Raw genomic sequence first — 18,600 nt, forward strand, 5'->3', positions numbered from 1 at the left:
ATCAATACTAATAATGTAATATCGTGAACAAGGCCAACAATCACACTAATGGACGAAGTGCTGAAAAGTGTCGTTTTACATACACATTTTTAATTAGTAAGTTCTTGCTATTTAATCGTATCCATAAATTTTGTTATTTTTTTTCAAAAAAATCTCACATGTATGAGATTTGGGCGCAGTCTGGTCAGCGCATCTGTTTTGTGTACAGAGGGACATAGTTCGAATCCTGTCACCTTGACTGTAGATCCTCTCCTTTCAGTAGAGTTATGATAAACCTTCTAAAAAATTTAAAAAACTTTAATAATCTCTGAAGAATTCATTGATTCTTCATCCAGTTTTTTGCGTTTTCTGTTATTTTCACATACTTGTATTATGTGTTTAATCAGGTCTTGTTCATCAATATCCTCTTCTACATTATTTCCTTCTTAAAAGTAAAACTTCAAAGTGTCATCGGATTTGGATTTGAGTCTTTTACCTTTTAATAACATATTAAGGGTTTATTCATCACGTAATACTTTTCTTTTTTTGTTTGTTTTCGAGTGGAGGCATAAATAATCTTGATGATGATTTTCTGAGTAATAAAGTGTTTAGAAAAGGAGTTTTTAGTAGGTTGAAAAGACCCACAAACATTGTTCAGATGTTGAATTCTGCTCAGTTGGGGACTCGACGAGTATTTCCCACCCGCAGTAACTATCATGTGCATGGTGCAATTTTTCGAGAAAATGAAGATGCGGATGACGATGAAAACATGCGTGTTGAGGCGTACAAACCTATCTTGGACATTACAGTGGATAATTGTTCTAGTGAGCCAGATAAATCACTGCCTCATAAATCGTTGATGTTGATGTTCATCGACTACAAACAAGTTCGAATCAAGGATGTTACAGATATCAGCATTAGTGCGGGAGTTGGGAAAGTTAATCTCGGTAAGTAAATGAACCCAATTTTGATAGTATCATGGTAATTCATCGTAGGAAAAGTCAACCAATGGCGATGACTATTAGCTCCTACTGGTAAAACTTCGCAAATCGTCTTATCTACTGTGATAACCTTTATGAACCTTTTAAATAAATAAAAAAAATTAAATCTAAGGACTATTCATTTGCTTGAGAATCTTCAGTTAGTCGGTAACTTAGTATTATTAGATGTTAGAGTTGAGTTTATAATATCATGCAAACCTTGTACTACAATCCATTAAATGATGAATCTTTGATTATTAATGACAGTCAAACACATGACACATCATGATACAAGGAAATTAGGATACATGTAGCTTTATCCGTGCATCATCATATAATAATTTCTGGGTTTCGACTAACAATGATTGACTTTCCATGGAGAACCATTGAAGGTATGGGTGGCTAGAGAAACTGTACTACCATTGATCAATTAGAGGTAACGGGAGCTGAGGTGACTTTTTAGTGGGAAATTGAAATGTGTAGCTACCATATCATCGTCCAAAACGATTTGTATCCCACTCTCATGATGATAATAGGAGTATATGTCAAAGCTAGAGAAAGAGGATCCCAACAAAGCTCTTACTTTCAGAATAATTCGTAGTTTGATATCAATTTTAAAGTTATGGATTTTGTATTACCAACTAGATAGAATATCATTCGGGAAGAAAACCTATCGGTTTTTTGTAGTAGATTTTCTATCCAGATTAACTGGAGATAGGAGAGTCTGCTAGCCATAACAAACTGCCTAAACATAGAAAACTAGAATGTTACAAGTTACAAACACAAACGACTTCATTGGAAGGCGTTTGTTATGTCTTTATGCTTGAGGTTTCATCCTATTTTATGGAAAAAAATATTTGCTGATATTTTTCACACCTAAAAAACACTATATTCTAATTTGGGTAACAAAATTTTCTTTTGAAAATAGTGAGTCACGCTTTATGTCACTTATTATTTGATGAGGGAGGATCCCCTCAAACTCCTATTTTCACAATATCTCACACTCTGGACACTAATTTGTTTTTATAAAAACTAAACATTAGCAGTGTATTTGAAGCTAATGTTTTTGAAGATATGTTTGTTTTACAAATCTCTACATACCCACAAAAAATTAGCATATCCCGATAACTCCACCATCCACTACTTTGAAAATCAACCATCGAAAATCAATGACTTTTCAACCGTTAAAATTAAGATTGAATGGTGAAATTTGGTATTTAGTAATATCCTCATTTTTTGGGAGTGTGTAAAGCAATATAAGAAGAGAATATCCCCAAGTTATTAGCTTCAAATACGCTACCGTTTAAGTTTTATTAAAAAAAAATGTCTCCCAATATAAGATAGTGTGAGGGATAATCCCTCTTATTTGCGCCATATCACCGAAACTTAGAACGTTTTTGGGAACCTGAATAACCCAACCTACGTTGAGTTATCCTTATAAATACGGTTATTTTGTGTTTGTTTCCTACATATTCCAACCGTGGACTGGGATATCAAAACCTTCTGTGATTTTCGAACTCTAAGAAAAAAAATGTTATGGTATTCTCTTATAAACTTGTTCTCCCCATTTTCCAACCAGGATTAGTGCAATAGACTCCACTACTAAACCCACAAAGGTTTTATAAATACGTTCCTTTCTACATACTTCTTCAAGCTTCATATTTCTTTCTCCGTAGAAATCTCATGTACCAAAATTAAAATATAGATTGTTATGATTAATAAGCTTTTCACCCATAACCACTTTCACATGGATTGTATAAATGATTTGTTTCTTGATGATGGAAGTGTTGTAATCGTACAAGAAACCGATCATGATATACCGGAAGACAGTAACAAAGGTTTTAGACTCGCGAGAAATAGAGAGCGATATTTAGCTTCATAATTTCATACTCCAATGGATAAGACAATGTGGAATAATTTACATCGTCACTGTACCATCTAGCTTTTTTTTTATTAATTTTATCGAACTCTTATTTTGATATTTATTTATCGATTTCTTATTTGATATTTCGTTTTTAAGATTTTTTTTGTCATTTTAATATTTTTTATTTTACATTGTCTGACGTTGGTGTATACGTATTGCATATTAAACTTTTATTTTTCTTTTTTGTAAGTTAGATTTGATTAGAAAACTAAGAAGAGGCCGGAGCCGTGATTACATCTGAAGTAGAGCCATCTAATATTAGGATATTCACACTCTCGATATTTTATTTATCTTCTTGGAGTTTAAGATTAATACATAAGGGGGAATTAATCTCACTCAATAATATTTTCAGAATGCTTTGCTTCTTTAGTTAGAGTATCTGCTACTGCATTTTCGGATTTAGGAACAAAATAAAAATCTAGAAAATTTGCACAATTAGAAGTTTTTTTATTTGCTTCCTCCAAAATAGCCTTGTTGGTATAAGAGATGCCTGTTGAACAGCCATTTAAACTTCTGATTAAAACTTTGCAGTCACTTTTGATGTTGAAATCTGATAGATGTTCTCTTCTGCCCAAGCTGCTGCCTGCAAAAGTCCCACTGCTTCTGCATCTTGTTGATCTGAACAAGCTGATGGTCTGCTCTTCCTCCTTCAAAAGTTCATGTATCACCTCTTAAGATTAAAGCAAAACTGGATGGAATAATTTCAGATATCCAAGAAGCATCCACATTAATCTTTTTTGTATTTTTATCTGGGGGAGTCCATGGGATGTTATTTTTCTTATTCTTCTTTCCGTTTAAGATACTTGTAGGTCTCTCCTTTCTTGTCCAGAAGTCTACATGTCTTTGAATTTCTTTTGCTAATTGTTGAGAGGTCTATGTATTTCTTTGGAAAGTTTTATTGCATGTTGCTTTCCAAATAAACCATATTTTCATAGACAACAGTTTTACGGGTATCACTAAATTGGGTGTTTGAAACAAATCATTACAGATGTCAATTATTTTCGTAGAAGCATTAAAGTTTATATGGAACAACGTTTGGTTCTCACTCCCAAACTTCCTTTGCAAAAGGACAATACAACAAAATGTGTTCTATAGTCTCTTCCTGTTCACCGCAAAAATTGCATTTGGGTTAATGTCTCTAATGATACCTTTTATTTTTGAGTTTGTTGACATAGCATTATGTAAACATTTCCACAAAAAAAGCTAGATTCTAGTTGAAACTCCTAATTAAGTTCCATAGAGCTTTATAGAAAGGGAAAATTAGGCGCAAGCCCAAAAAAAATAATATTCTCATTGTCAGGCCCACAATTAATTTTAGGTACCGTGACACCCATAATTATTTTCGTGACACCCATAATTATATGAAATTATTAAAAATGTCTGCATGACGGATTATGCATCAGGGGTATAATTGGCAACGCAACTTGGATATAACATATCCAAAAATCCGCGCCTTGGAATTTTACAAATTTTATATCGTTGGAAATCTTTTTAAGAGAGCTACGCAACGAGTACAAACAAGAATATCAAATTTTTGTTTTTCATGAAAAAATAGGAGGTGATCATCATTTTAGGCAAAATTTTCCAAAACTTGATACATAACTATTATGCAGCCACCAAAAAAGATGCATAACACATTCTACAGACGCATAAAGAATTATGCAACCATTTTCTCCACTGCATAACAAATTATGCATTTGGATAACAAAGTTATGCATCAATAACAAGTTATGTAACCACTGTTTTGGTTGACTTTAGTGCGTACATAAAAAAATTGATGCATAATGCACTATGCATCCATATTTACGGATGCATATCAGGTTATGCATCTATTTTCTCGATGCATAAAAGATTGTGCAACAATTTTCTCGATGCATTATGCAGTCATATTTTCGGATGCATAACATGTTATGCATCCATTTTCACGACTGCATAACATGTTATGTAGATATTATTGTAGGTGCATGACAAGTTATGCAGCCTTATTTTTTGTTGGTTTCAATACTAAGAAAAAAGTAGCTGCATAACGTGTTATGCAACCGTTTTCTGGACTGCATAACGAGTTATGCAACAAAAAAAAGCTGCAGAACGTGTTATGCAACCAATTTCACTGCTTTCTCATCCAAACCAGATTAGATTTTTAACACTCCTTGTATGCAGTCGAATACATCTGAAACACCCACCAGATATCATGGCTAACCATCAGTAATGAAGCCTAAATCTCTTATGTTCATCTGCAACATCGATGGAAATAACGGACTTGTCTAGCTGAATTCAAGCCTAAGAAACTTGTACAAAACTGTGACCAACTCGAACCCCTGACTCATTTCCTTCCTGCATTCGAAATTCTTTCTTGACCCTTCGCAAATACCCATCAGTACCATGGATAGAACCTAGGTAGCGCAAAGATAGGTGATGTGAATTGATTGGTACAAGACAGACCTGTGGTTCAAGCATTTCGTCAAATAGTTGTAGTGCGTCTGGAAAACTGGTAATGGTTGGATAACGGCTGCACTGTGGAAGCCGCACAAATCAGTTCTTCCCTGCAATTTCATTCAGATTCGCACAAAACCCATTGCTCTACACATACACACACACAAACATTTTCAATCTTCAACAATTTACTACCAAAATCAATGGCAGTTCATCAACCCATCTTCTCTGTATTTCCTCGGTAAAAGCCTAACTCTTATGACAAACAACGATCCTTACTATCCAAAATCATTTAACATAACCTAAAATATTGAATTTATTGATGATGGCTGAGAAGGAGAAAGAGATGGTGGAGGTGGATGTGGGACCGAGGAACCATAGATTGAGAAAAAGGATATACTTCATATCTTAAATTACAACTTGGTCTAAAAACCTTCCGCCTTGTTTCCCACTACAATAATTGGGTAATTTAGAGATAGCTCCATTGGAGACATCGATTGCAACTGCTTGAAGATATATCAACACTGCATTGTGCTAACCCATATACTCTTTGGAAATCATTAAAACTCATATCCCCAGTAGCAAAATTTAAAGAACGCTTCGTTGAATCACCTAAAGTTGGATTAACCTAACCTCCCTAATACCACAAAAACTCCAAATCACATTGAATCTTCTCGAAAAATCACAGTATGATCCTCGAATGTTCTCCTTGTTCTCTCGGGAAAAGGAAATCAGAAAAGAAAAAAAAAAAAAAGAAAAAAAAAACGAATACGAATACAAAGGAAGAACAGGAAGCGAAAACTAATTTTTATAAATATGGGTTTGTGGAAAAAATTTCCCCAAATAATGGGTGTGCGCGTGAAGTTTTCCGACCGTGGGTTAACCCAAGATATGATAGGGTGGAAAAAAATGAAAAATGGGCGTGGCAGTAGTTTTCACTTATAGAAATTGTCATGTTAAAGGATTTTATACAATTCTCACTTGGGAGTTTGAAACAAACATCATTTATATTAACTTTCAGTTGGATAGCATGTCGAACAAACACAATTTGAGTTAACCCAAGATATGATAGAATTTCAGACAAACATCACTAAAGTTATCATAAATAAATTTAATTAAGATAACCTATCTTAGGATACGTTATCTCGAATTATGAGCTACAACAATTCAAAAAATCGGTTTCTCAAATCAAACTTTTTCCGCCATTCTAATGATCTAATCGTTCTCTGGTTTAGTTATTTTAATCTTTATGCTTGATATTTTGTTAATATTTTTCAATATTTTCTAATCTTTTTATATACTCATAGAGATTACCAATATTTTCTTTTGGTTTTATTTTTCTCAGAATCATATTTTCTCATCTATCATCTATCTAAAAAAAAATCATAGATTTTAAATCTTGTTGCAGGTGTCCTGACATAGCGACTGTGAGGTATCCAGTGGTTGCATTCAGAATGTTACATGCTTCTGGATATAGAACAGTGGTGTTACAGATGTAACCATCTTTATATTTATGATGGTCCATATAGTAGATTAACAGTAGAATTTCCATCCATTATGAATCTTCCTCGGCGGGAAAGATTATATTGCTATTACATAAAGATCCAACATAAACTTCATGATCATCAAAACCCTAAACTTAGATCCAATCAGAAATTTAAATTTCAAATTCCTTGCCTCCTAAACTGATGTAGTTTACAAGCCGTGCTAATAGCCTAGTCTTCAGTTATATGCATTTTTCAAACTTGTCTGGTACTTCTCAAAAGATTATCTTTCCTTTTCAACCTCTGACCAAAAATATCTCTCTGGTATGTGTACTCTAGTTTTAAGGAAAGACGGTTAAAGATATATATTTTATTTTATACTACTCGGCTAAACCCTAATAGTCCAAACCTTTATATTCTTGGTTTAAGTTGTTTGCAAACACAAGAGAAACAATCTTTGTTATCAAGTTCTAGCTCTAGCATCATGGCATCATACTCAGAAAACTGAATCAATCAACTTTGAAGACAACTAAGGAATGTTGTGCTTGACATTCCTACAAATTATAGAAGAGCAGTAGAAACTGCTCAGACTATCAATCAAGCTTCCTAAGAGTGGTCTCACGGATTGTTGGGTAAACTTATGGTGAAAGGAAAAATAAAAATGAGTCAAATCAGAGAAGACATCAACTCTTTATGGGGGAAATACAGAAACAAGGAGATTTGCATAATGGGTCACAATCTCATGTTAGTAAAACTGAATAGTGAAGAAGAACGGAATTAAGTAATCAAGGATGAACCATGGATTGTTGGTGGAGCTCTGTTCGTTGTGCAGAAATACTACTCAAACATCCCTTTAAAGGATTATGTTTTTTCTTACCAGGAGTTCACACTCTTTTTTAAGTATTTGAAGCTTGAGCACATCAATGCAGTAGTTGTGAGTGAAGCCATTCAGTTTATGGGGAAGAAATTTTTTACAGAACCTAAAAAGTGTAGACCCGAAATATAGAAATATTGTAAAAGCAAGGATTGAAATAGATCTGAAGAAACCTTTGCATCTTGGAGGATGGTGGAAGACAATATCTGGAGATGACGTGTGGATCATATATAATTGGGGATTACAACCAAAACACATATGTGACAAATGCTTTTTTATTGATCACAATGATGAGACTTTCTTGTACACGTCACATCTCTTGTATTTTGATAGCTTGTCTCATGCAGAGTATGAGGCATATATGAGATAAGAAGTCGATGTTAATGAAGGAAATGATGAAAGAAGCTTGAGTAATTCTATTATAGAGGAAATGGAAGATGAAGATATTGTTGGGGATATAAGAAATAATAAGAGAATGAGAAATTCGCTCTTAACCAAGAACCAGCTATGAACCTGCATAACATCCATTTCAGACACCTAATACCCATGGAAATTTTGGTTCTACTAGTGTGGAAATGCATACTAATGCAAGGATGAACTTAAGTGCATCAGAAGCAAGCATTTATAACTCCGCAATCGTTTGTCATGGAGATCCTGCTCAAGTATATTTCAAATCTCTTCTTTTAAATTATTTGTCTTTCGGGTTTCGAATACTGTTGATGGGGCAAAACGATTTTCTAGTTTTTTAGGAAAGTGAAGAGACCACCGTGCGGACGGGGACTCCTCGATCGAGAAAATTGCTTAAACCTTCTGCTAACAGATGCATCGCACGAGAGTTCTTTGAGTTCGAGAGATCAATCTGTAGGACTCCGGCCTAAACCAAGACAATGGTCGTTCCAGAGTCAATTCGGTCACAAAGAGGGAAGAGGGTTGATCTGTAGGAGAGCAGCTGAGAAGTGTGTATGAGATCAATGATGATCAAGGATTGTGAATGTATGATGATTTCTGCAAGTTTTCAGTGAACTGTTGAGTTCGACTAAGTTCTGGTTGATTGATTGAATTCTTGAGAGTCATTGCTCGGATATTGTTGTTTAATCGTGGATTCAGAAACTTATTTATATTACAAGAATAGTAGACACATTGATCCCAGTAAGTGTGACGGTTGCTCGAGTGAAAGAGTGGGAAAGTGGGAAATTGCGGTCAAACCAATTCCATGTCGTGCAGAGACTTGGTTGATTTTCCATCCACTACTTTGCTAAATTCCTCAACCGCTTGCACGACTTACTTACATTTCTCATCGTGGGTGAATACACGTGAGTAGGCTGCCAGACCAAAACCCTAGTTATTATCCCCCCATGTGACATGATTGGTGTCTCATGACTGTGGAGTCTACAATGAAGACGTGTATTTAATTAGTCAGTTGTTGACTTGACTAGACAATGAGTCTTAGCCTTGATGAGTCGACCATAATGAACAAATGTGGTATGCTCTGGGACTCACGGATTGAGCGTGAGATGTTTGCTGAGACATACTCAGACATTGAGTCTCGATGAATTATGATATATCATTTTACCAGTCGATATAATAATGATGTTTGGGAATTTGGATGATCGTCCGATGAGGTTGCTCGATCAAGGACTTATTTTGATGTTCGATAGGAAATAAAGATATTGTTGAATTGTGCAGAATGCTCATTTCTGAGCTAATATATCATGAATGATCGAATGACATATTGGGAATCAGAAATATATTAGATGGTCGTCCGTTAGAACCATGTTGCTCAGTCGAGCAAAAATGTTGGTAGCAGGACCCAACATTAAATTAGAATATTGATTGCTGGATCAATGGACTCTCGAATGTTGATATTTGAATCAACATGAGGACTATTGCTCGGTCGAGCAGTTGATAGTTGAATCAATGAGTTCTGAATCAGAGCAAAATAAATATTGCGAGTTTAAGCAAATATTGCTCGATTCATGAATTATTGGTAGCGGAATCAAAATAAAATATTAATTAAAATATGGTAGCTGGACCGAATATTATTAATTAAAATGTTGATTACTAGATCAACATAAAATTATTAGGGTTTGAACGTGGTCAAAATTATGTTTTGCGGAGCATTTGATTTGAAACCCAAATTTTGGTCGATTGTTGATCAATTGACGATTTGCTGAAAATAAACCAATGAGCGAGAGAGGGACCGGCTACATGGGATGACAGCCGACCATGTAGCCCAAGTGATTGAATGAGCGTTCGCCAAATTCATTTGTAGACCAGTTGGTGAAAGAAGATTAAATGCTCGTTTAATCATTATTAAAATAGTGCTCGTCTGAGCATTAGGTGATAAAATATAATTATGGAGAGATGAGGACCGGCCAAGGGGTATGAGACCGTCCCTTAGTGGTTGTGGGACCGTCTGGTGGTCAATTGATCAAGTTCCAAGTTAGTTGGAAAGAGTTTGAACCCAATATCAACTATAAAAGATTAATTAGGTCAAAATCGTTAATAGGATGTGGGACTGGCTTATGCAAGCCTAAGGGCTGACCTTGGTCGGTCAAGGTTACATGCCCGTGTCACCACATTGTCCGTGACACAATCCTGAGAATTTTGGTATTTTCTGGTGCGCGCTTGAGCAATATTTTGGATTTTCAGAAGAGTTTGATCTTGACTGAAACTCTCGATTTTGCTTGAGTGAGCAAGAAAAATTTTCCCGCACGACCAATATTTTAAGTATATTAAAATAAATGAAATTTTAATATTTTTCATGGAAAGCCTGGAAGGACATAGGAGATAGATAAAAAAAATGGGATTGGTTCTTTGGTGGATTGAAATTTCTTGAATCGGTGGACTAAAACTTCACAAACTGGTGGACTATGTCATTTTTTTCTTTGGGATTTAAAGGTAGATGCACTATCATGTTCTGATTTTGGCGGGAAAAGAGGGGGCTAGAGCCAGGTCTATCCCACCTTTGGCTTCGCCACTGATTAAGAGAGAATGTAATAAGCCTGCAGATAGATTAGCAAGGCACTCAAAAAAAAATTAGGTTTCGAAATGGTGGATTAACATCTCCAAGTTTTATTGCTACTCCAGTATCGGGGGAGGCAAACATTGTCGGTTGTTTGCTTGAGTAATACTACCTCCGTTTCTGAAAAAGATGTACTTTCATTTTTTCATTTTAGCCTAAAAATACGCAAATTGAAAAAGTAAAAATAACTCTTTTCCAGAAACGGAGGGAGTATTATGCTTTCTTAGCATAAAAAAATAAAATTAAAAATGTTATCCTATTTCCCGGTTCCCAAACGGACCCTAGTGCTGACTGCCACCCATTTCCCACTGGCCCGACTGATTTGTAGCGGTTGCACTTGGATTACCTAAGTACCTAACCCCTCTAGGGGGAATAGATGTGGATGGAGCTGTTAAATCTGAATGGAATCTCCATTTTTTATTAGGCTAGTCACTCTCTATTGATATACTGTCTCTGTCCTCTTTCCAAGCTCCAGTGATAATCTGAGGCGGCAAATTACCTGCCGCCCTAGGATTATTGCTTTTTGATTGCATCGTGACAGACTAGGCACGAGCCTCTGGGTGTGGTTGTCAAATATTAATACCGAAATTCTCGTTAGGTTCTACCCGTACTAGTGTACCAAGATGACCTCACTTTTCTTAGAATAGTATGCGAGAGAGTTATCCTTCTATTGTACCTTGTCCTTCTTTTTATAGACTTTCCAACAGCCCCTTCCCTTTACGACATCGTGCCATGTGTCCTAAACTTCTTTAATTGCTATTTATGGCATTCCTTCTCTAATAAAACCTTCTTCTTTCTTGTTAATTTCTCCACTATCCCTTCCACCTTGTGGATACTTTTTTAGTGGACTTGGGCCTTAGTCCCCATAACCCATATGTGACCTTTCCCTTCTTTAGGGCTCCTTGACCTAGTTAAGGGGAGTTTATTTTTCATGTATCCACATTAGTCCCCTGACTATGAGATTAGTCGTAAGACAACCTTATAGTCATTATCCGAACTTTCGCGCCCTTTTCGTCAGTTGGGAGACGCTACGACTTCTTATAGCAGAGCTTCTTCAGTTTTCCTTTTGGTAATCGTGTCCACTTGTATAACTACCGCCTTTTGTTCCCAGATTTCCTATATATACGAGTCTCCTAATTTACCTTTCCTTTTCACTTCTTTAACCGTCTCTTTATTTTCACACATTACCCTCATACACGCGTCATTTCTAGTGGTTCTTCTGATGATCATTCTTCTAGTGGTTCGGACGAGTCAAAGGAAACAATGAGCAACGGCTCGGAGGAGAGTAAATACTCGGGAGAGCCAGAGCTCCATCTACCTCCCCCTGACGACGGTAAATCTTATAGACTTGCGGAGTTCACCAGGACTCCTGTGTTGAAGCGCGGGATACGGATGAAAGGGTTTTGAAGGGGGAGATGTGTGATGCCCCTTGATGATAATCTCGTCTCCCGTTTCCTGAACCCTCTCATATTGCCTTACCCGAATTCCCCTGGGTGGCTTATGTACCCCAACCGGATGACATGGCTACTTATCCGTTCAAAAGAGTTCCCTGTATGGCCATCCATCGTGGTGATTATGAGCTCCCTGATATCGACACCTGTTCTGTGTCGAAAACCCCCACTATATGGTCGTATTGGGTGACTTACATTCGTGATAATCCCGACCACGCGGACATATTGTGTAAAGCCGGGATCAATGAGGTCATAGACTCTTCCCTCCATCGGGAGGTAGAGAGATGCAGACGCGACGCGACGCGACTATTCTGCCGTTGGATTCCCCCTGTCCATACTCTACTTACGGCCTGGGTCGAGTCCACCGTTTATGAAGCGTTGACCCCTGACGATAGGACATTGAAGGCTTACCTGTTAGACTGCAAGGACACTTCTCGTATTGAATTAGTGCGGAGGGATAATTAAGCGGCCGCAAAAGATGAAACGCGGAAAGTCGTCACCGCCGGGGGAAAGACTATTAGCAACAACAAAGAAAAGTCCTCGGGTGTTGTTAAAGGGAAGGCTAAGCTTATTGAGGATAAAAAGATAAAGAAAACTCCGGCTCCCTCGAGGGAACGCCTCCTTAGTAGTTCTATCCGTGCTTACGAGTCGATTTGTGGTCCCAATTTCTCGGCTGTTGATGCTGACTCTGAATGGCTTCACAAGGATCATAAACGCGCGAAGTTTCCTCTTTGGCTTCGATTTTGGGCTCCACGACTCGTGGAGGGAAAGGTGCTTCCCCCGGAGCGGCGGGAGACGAACACCCGGGCAGAATTAGATGCCTTCATTATGCTTTGGGTCTGTCGCAACATGTTTGAGTACAGTCCGCAGGATACAATAAAGAATGAGCTAATTCCTATGGCGGTACTACTATCCCGCGGGGTCTCCTTTCCTCTTGCCCCTATGTTCCTCGGTGGATTATACCGTCATTTGGACTTGTTCTGCCAAGATATACATATGGTGGGGTTGACGCATAAAACTAAGACCTTTATCCCCGCCTCTTTCATGCTTGCGTGGTCTTGGGAACACATTCTCCATACGCCCCTGATCCCCATGTCTTGGAGGTTCGCCGTGAAGAGGACGTTACTCAGGCCAATGGTTCGGTGAAGAAGGTCCCCTTCGAGTATAGTAATCCTCGCATGGCCCTCTAGCGCAAGAAAGGGAAGGTGCCGAAAAGAGACATAGCAAAGTTCTTAGACGTGACAAAGGATTTCAAGCCATGACCCTATCACGATGGCCGGTCTGGTCCGTCCCACTATGATTTCTCAGTGCCTTTCGACGCGGACTTAGACTCGACGCAGCTCCTGTCTGAATCGGATTTTGACGCAGTGATGGCGGTATTGCGTGGCTATCTTCCTGGCTTTCATGCGGGTAAATTTATAGCCATGTCTTACAAACCTGATCGTGCGGCTCGCCAAGTCGGTTTTGACCAAGGGGTCTCCATTAGATTTCCTCCCCCAGAAAGTTTAGATACCTTGGACATTATTGCTAGTTTTAATTGTTTCGTTTTTAAAGGTCCAGTGCGCTTGGCTGATCAAGGAGTTAATTTTTTGTTTAAACATCCCCTTGCGGGTCGGCCTTCGGCGGTTACCGAAGGTGCTCATAACTATCAGCTCTTGACACGGTGCTGCGCCTTGAATTTCTTCTTACGGGATCCGGCCCCTGCCCGAGATTTGTCGCACGCGGATCTAAAGGCATTTCATGCTTCTGGGAGGGTCAAACTTGATGATGCCATAGCCATGGAACACCGTCTCTCCTCAGATACCAAAGGTTGTCCTTTAGAACCAATTGTGACTTCGTGGGACCCTCCCGAGGGTTGTGATCCCATCCGTCCGAAGAAGGAGACTAAGTTTTCCGGTCGCAAGTCCCCTCGTTTGAACGTTCCTTACTCATCTCCAAGCCCTTTGATAGTTTAGGTAGTCATATATATACATATATATATATTTACGTGTGTTATATCATTAACATATATTTTTTTTCTACTCCTGCGTCCTCTCTTGCTTTTCCCCTCTTTTTTTTTGAAACCAAACCGATCGCCATTGGCTCAACTGTCTCAGGGTGCTCCGTCTTCCACTTTTGTGGGGTGTAAGGCCCCTTCTTATGTAATTGAGGAGTATTTAAACATGCCTGAGCGCGACTGGACCGAGAAGAGTCTTGCTAAAAAGGCTAAACGTGAAGCGGCCAAGTTCTCAGATCTACCTATGCGCCCTTATTCCTCCGTTGGCGTTTTTCCTTTACGATTTGGGCAGTCTCATCAGGGAGGCGTATCGCGGTCTCTCCATGGTGGCGCCGAAAATTCGACTCCTTCTTTTGCCGACCAAATACATAATCTCGGAGTAAGTTTGTTCGAGGGTGGTAGATGGGTTTCTTCGCGTCTGAAGGTATTGTCAGTCGACCCTCCTCGGGCGCAGACTATTCGTGTTCGAGGTGAAGTGACTATATCTCTGAATGTTGTCCTGGAGTCAATGAGCCCTTCTGGGTCCAACCGGTCAGTGGTTGGTGGGTCCTCAACCCACGTGGCGTTTCCTACTGGGAGTTATCAAGGTAACCAATTGTTTTTTCTTGTGTTTATGGATGTTTCTCCCTCTCTCTCTTCCCCTTATTTTGTTATAAATTACCCAGTTTTGTTTATCGAGTTACTCACTTTTGGATTCTCAGGCGCATCTGGCGGTGTTATCTCATCATCTAGTTCCTCAACATCCCGTGACAAAGATATCAATACATCGCAACATCAAGCCGAGTCTAAGGTTAGATAGGATTAATAGTCTCTTTAATTTTCATGAACCCTCGTCTATACATATAACTGGTTTTTTTCTTTTCTTTATTAGACTATGGGTAGTAATCGCAAAGGAGGGGACAAACCCGACATTCCTGGAATTTACGGCGGCCGGCGCGTGATCGCGAATGGGGATAACGTCTCCAAACATCCCCGTAAATATGGCGGTGGATCTCGAGCGGACGTGCAACTACCTGATGTTCAAACAGAAGTCCCTCACGCCGACGTGGGTGTAAAACTCCAATTTCCCCTGGTGGTGGAGGCCGCTGCGGCTGGGGTTGATCCTTCAACTCATACGCAGGTTTATGGGTTTTGGGTACCATCCACTTTTGCTGCCGCATACAAAGATATTGTCGAGTGCACCGGTAGCCATATGGTTAGCGTCGGATTGTTGGATATGAGGACGATGTGCTACATGACCAAGAATCTATTGGAGGTTGCCGACGAGCTTACTAAAGTGGGAAATGGTCCCATCTCTGCGGCTAAGATCAGTGACTGGGAGGCGTCTGTGCAGACAGCTATCAACCTGAAGTTCTTGATAGATTGGCTGGAGGCTTTGTTAGGGCAGGTGAATAATCGTAAAGACCCCCGTGTTCAACTTACCGCTCGGGTAACCAAGCTCAAGGAAGAATTGGATAAGTGCTCTGGGGTGACTAAACAAAGGAAGGAGATGTTGGACCAGCTTCTTGCCAAGGTGGGAGCGGCGAGCGATGAGCTACTTCGTGCAGAAACTGCAGAGAAGGTTTCCCGAGATACTCTTGAGCAGGCGCAGAAGGAGTTGTCCTCCCTTTAATCGATTTGATGCACTTTCTTTATCTTCTATCTCATAAACGATTCATGTTTTACTGGCTAAACTATTTTTAAGACGGGTTGTTGTTGTATTATTGCTTTTGACGTTTGTTTAAGTTGATGGTGGTTGAATCTTTTAATTACGCGTGTTTCCTTTCTGCTATAGTGTTCTTTATTTTGAGGACCTCGTGCTTTCTTATCAACACTAAGGGTTGCTTATAGTATAAGGTGGACATGCGCCCCCATTGGATGTTTTAGCACTTGGGTGGGCGATCCGTAAGATGAAGGTGCCTACTCCCCCTTGAATTTATTGAAAACCTTGAGGTGTGGTTGGGCGGGGCATAGGGGAACGCGCCTACTCCTCCCTTGAATTTATTTAACATTTTGAGGTATGGTAGGACGGGGCGTACGATGAACGCGCATACTCCTCCCTTGAATTTATTTAAAAGTTTGAGGTATGGGTGGGCGGGACATACGACGAACGCGCCTACTCCCCCCTTGAATATATTGAACATCTTGATGTGTGGGTGGGAGGGGCGTACGATGAACGCGCCTACTTCTCCTTTTAATTTATTTAACAGTTTGAGGTATGGGTGGGCGGGGCATATGATGAACGCGCCTACTCCCCCTTGAATTTATGTAACACCTTGGAGTATGGGTTGGCGGGGCGTATGAGGAACGTGCCTACTCCCCCCTTAAATATATTGAACACCTTGAGGTATGGTTGGGTGGGGCGTAGCAGGAACGCGCCTACTCCTCCCTTGAATTTATTGAACACTTTGAGGTATGGACAGAAATCATTAACGTTCCGCAGCCTTTTGTCAATCAATCGGGCGCCATTGGCTTTCTGGCGACCTTTTGTCAGTCGATCGAACGTCATTAACCTTTCGTAACCTTTTTTCAGTCGATCGGATGTCATTAACATTCCACAACCTTTTTGTCAGTCGATCGGGCGCCATTGGCTTTTCCGCAACCTTTTGTCAGTCGATCGGACGTCATTAACGTTCCGCAACCTTTTGTCAGTAGATCGGGCAACATTGGCTTTCCCGCAACCTTTTTTCAGTCGATCGGACGTCATTAACGTTCCGCAACCTTTTGTCAGTCGATCGGACGTCATTAACGTTCCGCAACTTTTTGACAGTCGATCGGGCGCCATTGGCTTTTCCCGTAACCTTTTGTCAGTCGATCGGACGTCATTAACGTTCCGTGACCTTTTCTTTTTTAATCAAATCTAGAAAACTGGTTTTGAATTTATTTATAATGGAAAGACATTACATATTATATTTTTTATTTACCCGTTTGTTCGCTATCGCGCTCATACACTTAGCTCATCAATTTCCTTTGTTCTTAATGACGCGGGAAAGGGTCTTTCTCAATCATTTGTCTTGTTGCTTCGAGCCCTCCAGAGTCGCGCTTTCTTTCAGATATACTTCTTATCACGAGGCACTCCACTGTTGGGTGTCCCATCCTCCTATGATAATAGAAATATCTTGCAGCGTCCTTATTCATTTTGTTAACGTCTACCACCATCGGTGGCAATTGAACCGTACCCTCAGACATCCATTGGTTGAGGAGCCGGACAGTCTGCTCTCTTCTAATCCATTTGTTTTTTATTTGGATGAGGTCCCCCTATTGTTGTCTGCTGCCGCTTCCCTCTTGGTTATTAGGCTTGTAGGGGACTACAGACGTAGTACTTACAGTATGACGCCAGTTAACATCTGCGGGTAGATCTTCCATGCAGTCAGCGATTCTTCCAGCAACTTCCTCTAGCTCAATGAAGATTTAGAACCTGAAGTTGATCAAACTTCATTTGAAGGACTGGATCATTCCCCGTACGCATATTTCCACGAGCGCTTCTTCATTAATATGTTCATGACAATCTAGTGTCGCCCGTCGGAACCTTTCTATATATGTCCCTATTTCCTCACATGTCATTTGTCCGCTTCTGCTCAGATTTATGGATATAACTTTCCGCTTGGCTGAATAGAACTTTCCCATAAACATCGAGTACATAATGGGACAAGATTCTACACTCTCTTCTTTTAGGTTATTGTACCAAGTAAAGGTTGTTCCTGTCAATGATTTGGGGAATACTCTCAAACAAAGCTTCTCGTCGGAGAACCTATCGTTCATGGCTGAAAGGAAACGACTGATATGTTCTCGCGCGTTTCCTTGTCCATCGTAAGTCTTAGACTTGGGGAACACATAGTCCTCGGGGTATTGATATTCCCGGATACTTAATGGATATGGGTTGTTTGTTTGCTGGTGGTTGTCTTGCTTCCTGACATGATACCTGCGCTCCAAGTTTTTCGCCATTTCCTCCTGTGTGATTACTGCGCCCTTGGTATTTTGATGATTTTCCGCTTTGGTTGCTTGCCCAGGGGAATTTTGGCCTGCGATCACCGCTTGTGCTATCCATTCTTCAAATGCTCGCCTCTTTTGCACTGGCTCTTCAGTTTAGAATAAATATATTTCATCTTCAGTTTAGAATAAACTTCTTTTTTCTTATTTTGATAATAGAAGACTAAAGTAGAGCAAACTACATATCTCACACCATTTTTTCTGATCGATGACATATCTCACACCAAATTGAAAGTTAAAGAAAAAAGTAATTGTTAAAGTCTGCGGGCATCCAACTCAAAACCAATTGGCAATGAGTGGAGCGGCCCTTCCATATTATATTTCAAGTTCATTATGCGGAAACTAGTGATGTGGGACTATTGTACTTTCATACCCTCCCTCACGTGTAAGGCCAGTCATTCGGCCTAACACGTGGACCTACGCACGTGTGGGTCATGGGTGTGCAGGTGACATTCGGTCACGGTCCACCCCACGTGCAGGTCATA

The sequence above is a fragment of the Papaver somniferum genome, chromosome 4, assembly GCF_003573695.1.
Source record: "Papaver somniferum cultivar HN1 chromosome 4, ASM357369v1, whole genome shotgun sequence".
Classification (NCBI taxonomy): Eukaryota; Viridiplantae; Streptophyta; class Magnoliopsida; order Ranunculales; family Papaveraceae; genus Papaver; species Papaver somniferum.